The following is a 6,128-nucleotide window of genomic DNA, read 5'->3' on the forward strand; positions in this document are numbered from 1 at the left end:
TTCGGCTCTCATATGCTATGGTATGCCCTTCTTGAAGCAAAACCGCTCCAAGGCAATCACCACAAGCATCACATTGGACCTCAAAGGGCTTTGAGAGATCCGGAAGCACAAGGACTGGTTGGGAAGTAAGCTTCTCTTTGAGTTTTTCAAAAGCATTTTGCTCCTTAGCAGTCCATACAAACTTAACGTTCTTCTTGGTTAAGTCGTGTAGTGGTCCTGCCACTTGAGAGAATTTTGCTATGAAGCGTCTATAGTATGCACACATACCAATAAAGCTTCTTAGCTCATGTAGATTCCTTGGGTTAGGCCATGATTTTATTACCTCTAACTTTGATGGATCCATACGAATACCATCGTGAGAGATAATATGGCCTAGATATTGAATCTCTTGAAGGAAGAATGCACTTTTCTTTTGGTTGAGAAAAAGTTTGTTCTCCCTCAAGGCTTGAAAAATCACTTGGAGATGTTGCTTATGTTCCTCCAAAGACTTGGAGTAGATGATGATATCATCGAAGAACACTCCAGTGAATTTTCGATATGGTCTAAAAATTTTCTCCATCAAACGATTGAACGTAGCTGGTGCATTAGTCAAGCCAAAAGGCATGACTAGATATTCATAAAGACCAAATGTTGTGCGAAACGCGGTCTTTAAGATATCCTCATCCACTATCCTTATTTGATGATAGCCACTCTTAAGGTCAATCCTACTGAAGTAGGTAGAGCCTTGTAGCTTATCAAACAGATCTTCTACCCGAGGTACGGGAAATCTGTTTTTAATAGTGATATGGTTTAGTGCTCGATAGTCCACACACATACGGTATGTACCATCTTTCTTTTGCACTAAAAGGACTGGAGAACAAAAGGGAGAGGAACTAGGCCTCACCATCCCTTTGTCTACCAGCTCTTGTACTTGGCTCATGATCTCCTCTTGTTGAGCTTGTGAGACTCGATAAGGAGGTTTGTTAGGCGGTGAGCTTCCTGGAAGGAGCTCAATACGATGGTCATCATCCCCTCGTTTTGGAGGTAGGTCCATAGGGATATCATCGATGAACACATCTTGGAATCCTTTTAGAAAAGTAGACAAGTCTAACTCTTCTTGATTCCTATCATTTTCATTTGATGAAACATTATTAGCTTTTAGAGACTCTTTGACATAAATCATGTACGCAGAAACTGAGCTCTTCATTGATTTATCAAAAGAAAGAGGATTTACAAGTGGAATAGTGCGACCACGCTCACTAGCATCTACATACATGTTCTTTCCCCTGTAGGTGAAGTAAATTCTCCTTTCAGGGAACTTCATGTTGGCAGCCATGCGATCAAACCATGGTGCCCCTAGGATAACATCCTGATGTTGGAGGGGAGAGATGAAGAAGTCTTCTTTGTCGACATAGCTTTGGACATGAAGCCTCAACTTCCCAATCAAGGGAGTAACGGAGGCTTGTTGTCCCTTGAAAGCTGCATCAGCTGTTACTATATCTCCCATCTCAAAAGCTTGAATGCCCAACTTGGTGGCCAACTCTATTGATATGAAGTTGAGAGTAGAGCCCGGGTCAAACAAGATGAAGGCATCATGCTCTCGTACCTTTCCCCAAGCATAGGAGAGTGATGATCCTTCGCAATGAGCATCCTCTTTTGGAGCTTCGATGGTGGAAGCCCTAGGAGTCTCATTGCGAGTATTCTTCTTGGGGCAAGAACGATAGCCATGTCCTTGCTCCCCACACTTGAAACACTTATGGTCCTTGCGAAAAGCTTCAAGCTCTTCAGGAGAGAGTTTGTTTTTACCTTTGTAAACTCCCTTCTCCTTGGACCGATTGTTGTTGTTGTTGTTGGAAGTGCCTTGGGAATTATTTTGAGCATTGGATTTCCCCTTTGCACCATTTTTATCTTTGTTTTCCATGGGCTTGACATTACGTCTAGCCCCTTGATGGAAATTGATGCGTGAAGCAACCATGGTGTGGTGGATTACTTCGGTAATAGTACCGGGCCGTTGAGAGTTGATATATTCGGCCATCTCTTCAGGTAATCCCGCACAGAATTGTTGTCTTTGCTCGGCAAAGTCTATCTTTTGAAAGACAGTAGCTTTGAGATGTAAATCCCAAAACTTATCTACATACTTGTTGATAGACTCATGAGAGAGGAGCTTCAAGCCACGCCATTCGGTAAGAACTTTATCTTTAGTATCGCTTGGAAGAAATTGCTTCATGATGGAAACTCGTAGAGTTTTCCATGTCTTTGGGGCTTCTCCATTGCCACAAAGGCTAGCCCACCATTGACGAGCTGATTTTTGGAAGTGCATAGCTACATGGTGTAGCTTGGAGGACTCTGTGAAGCCCTCGTCCCCAAAGGCCGCATCAAATTGCTGGATGAAGGCCAACACTTTGTCGGTAGCACCAAAGGTGCCATCGTAGGTGAGAAAAGAGATACTCTTTCCTCCCTCCTTGAACTTCTTTAGCTTTTGTGACCTTCGCCATGCAGGAAATGATTTGCGATGCCCTCCCCTCTTGTATTCTCTAGGAGAATAGCCATAACTTTCATCGGAAGAGAAGGAAGGTGAAGAAGAAGGAGAAGAGGGTGACCTCTTCCTAGCCCTTTTCTTCCTTTGTTTCCTCTCTTGCCTTTGAGAGTGATGAGGAGAAGGACTATGGGTTGCTCTTTTCCTCTTGGGAGGAGTAGGCAATCGTCTAGACCGCCTTCTTCGTGGAGCCACATCTTCAGAAGAACTTAGACTTTCATTGCTTTCTTTCTCTTTGGATTCCTCCTCTCGAATGGGAGAGAGTCTTCTTTTGGGGGTCTCTTCAAGAGGCCTCCTAAGCTCTCTCTCCTCTTGGAGAGGAAGGGAAATTCCATAGGCACGAAGTTGTTGAGTAACTTCGGCTTGCAAGGTAGGGTTGCCCATAGCTTGTTGCAACCTAGTCACAAGATAATTCACAAACATGGGAGCATCATCATTAGCACCTTCATGTGCAAAATCAAAGCTATCAATGTTCATTCTACTCTCTTGATTATTGTCAGCCATGTTAACAAAATTTTATGTATATACTTAGTGTATGCTTTGGCAATTCAAAACCTTAGTTGCCACTCCTCTTAGCCTTTGAAAATCGGCTCTTAAGTATCTACACCCACGGCTCAAAGTGGTTAATTATAGAGAGTAGAGGAGTAGGTCTAACATAGCAGAGTTGCCAAGGGCTAGCTCCTTTCGGACTTCTTATGGCTCAATAATGGTAAAGCCGTAGGCAAGTCTAAAAAGACTCCATTATTAAGTTTAAAGCTCCCGAGGTGTGCACCATCCCCCACATAGTGGGCTTAACAAAACCGGTATTAGATCCTAGTTCCACTTACTCTATTATAATTAACAACATCAACCATTTATAGGCTACTTAAGGACCTCTCTTCTTAAGCAAGAAAAGAGAAACCAAATGCTCTGATACCAATGTAATGGAATTTGCCTATTCAATTTGAGAATAGCGGAATTTAATGAGAGTACTTTCAAGAAATGATTTTGTGAGCATAGCGGGTAGACATAATTGAAGATAGCAACATAATCATAGCAATTAGTTAACTTGGCATAGACAATACTTTTGCAAGAGAGAGAGTTTAGAGAACATGACAACAATTGAGGACCGGATTTATGTGGAGCCGGTCCCCCCTCCAATAGCCATTTGTATTATGATTTCTCCCATAAAGAGAGACTTGTTACAATACAGTCTTTGTGTTCCTTGTGACCTAGGTGATGCCATGAAGATGGAAGGCTTCATGCACCACAAACATAACATAAACTTGAAGAAAGCTTTAACTATCCCAAGCCTCAGTCCCAAGACCTCAAACACCTTCGAAGGTGGAGAGAGCTAGCAGGGAATGAGGGTAGGGAAGAGGAAGAAGAAACATTTCGTAGGAGAAAGAATTAGTTCCTCACTTATCATACTCTTGTTGCTAGCATACATAATAGCATAGTAATGAAGAAGAAGGATATGGCAAGCTTAAGCATTGAAGCATGGCTCTTGGTTGGATTTGCACTCCATAGCCAAGAGTGTTGGTGTAGGCTCTCAACCTCTACTTGCTTGGAGAGGGAGCTCTTGCACTTTGCATATCACACAATGAGAGTGCTTGTGAGTGTGTGTGGGTGAGTATACCCCCTAGGCACCCCCCTAGCTTGCTTGGGTCGACCCCCCCTTGTAGCTCATGCCTGAAGCTCATTGGACCCTTCCAGGCCTAGCCAATCACAAGCAAGAGCCATTACAAGCAACATGGGTAGCCTTGGGACAAGTGTCCCCCTTTCCCCTTTGAGAGAGGGGACTTGATAAATGCTAAAACAATTAGATAATTCATGTAATTTATCATTGGACCCCTTTGAAGCCTAGCCAATAGGCTTCAAGCAACACATGAAGGTAACATGGGTAGGGGCCTGACATGTGTCCTTGCTGCCTCTTCAAGTTGGGCTTCCCTTGTGTGTGTGAGTGGGTGTTCTCTCTCTAGCCCCTAGGAAAAGGGCTCGCCCCCCCTCTTGTAGGAATGCTTTTGAATTTTAGGTGATCAAGCACCTTACTCACCAAGCATGACAAAGCACTTGAACTAGGGGGTGTTCCCACAAGCATCTCAGGCAAGCTTCTCAAGGCACCTCAAGTACTTTAATCATGCAGCAAGTCAAGCACCTCAAGCATGGAGCCAGTCAAGCACCTCAAGCATCTTAATCAAGCACCTCAAGCATGAAAAACACCTCAAGCATGACAAGCACCTCGAGCTTGGGCCGGGTTCCCACCTCAAGCTCAGCCCTAGCTTACTTAAGGTCAAAGGACTTTTACACACATTTATTGGAAGTCTTCAATGAAGCTAACCCTAAGGTCTTATGCTCCATTGGTTAGCCTTGCTCTTTGATAGACCATCTCTCTTTTGGGCCCCTTTACCATTGGCCCCGTGTTGAGATAGATCTATAAGCACATACCTATATCTTAACACTTGTTCCCGTTTATTCTCCCACATTAAGTGATCAATTTAATATGAGAAAATCATTTGGGTTAGTTAGATATTAGATTTTATGACATGACTCCAAGTGTCGCTCGGAGTCACCCTGCTCATAATCTGACCCACCACCTTCCTGCTCGCTCCTTTCACTTTGAAACTCTTTTGAGAACTCGTCAAATTCTACAATGATTGATTATCCTCTTTTCTTACCTTTTTTAGGTCAGATGCCCACTGCAGTTTTTGGGCTTTGACACCCCTTGGTCGTGATAGGGGAAATGGCATCAGTGGCAGGGGCTGATTGATGGTGGCACTTTCGCTTTTGCCCTTTTCCTTAACCTTCTTGTGCAATGTTACGGTCCAAAAAAAAATGAGGACACTATAGCAAACCAAACCACATTATTTGATCAAGAAAAACATAACTTACCATTGTATTTGTCAGCTTTGTTTTTGGGACTCTATTCAATCTTCTGGATAGATCCTGCTCTCCTCTCTCTCAGACTCTACCCATGCGTTTCTTGGATGCTCGGGTATGGACTGTAAAGACCTATCTTAAGGGTGACCAACTATCATCTACAAATAACAAGAGGAAAAACTCTATCATTCAAACACACAATTTTAGTCTCACATCCTAATAAAACTATATAGTTCAATACCTATATAGCAAGTGTCAAACAATACATGCAAAATGTGGCTGCTCCTTTGCACTGTGTGTTGCTCGCATAGTTGGCTTCCACTGCATAAAAGCCTTGCCAAAGTGCTTTTGTCAAAAAGCGGGCCTCCATATTCTACGCCAAGCTCAATACACCCTTGCACTCCAAAGTATTAGTCATGTGACCCCGTACTCTAATGTTACTACGCTCACCTTTCAAGATACCACCAATAGTTTCAACCATTGCAAGAATGACCTCTCTTGAGTTGGAATAGATGCCTCCACCAACGACACATCGCCCTTGGCCAGTATATCAACTATGTTATATTTTTTGCAATTTACCCTTGGATAACATTTTTAAAGCTTTTTAAAGAAAAATAAATAGTGCTTTCAAAAGCAAATAGTACTTACTCCGCAGAACTAATGCATGCAAGTGCAACCTCGAAGACTTTCAAGGGGGTCATTTCGCAACCCTTCTCTCCCCAACCCACAAAAGAAATGCATTTGGAAAAACTAT

The sequence above is a fragment of the Adiantum capillus-veneris genome, chromosome 23 (assembly GCF_014529385.1).
Source record: "Adiantum capillus-veneris isolate H3 chromosome 23, ASM1452938v2, whole genome shotgun sequence".
NCBI classification, from domain to species: domain Eukaryota; kingdom Viridiplantae; phylum Streptophyta; class Polypodiopsida; order Polypodiales; family Pteridaceae; genus Adiantum; species Adiantum capillus-veneris.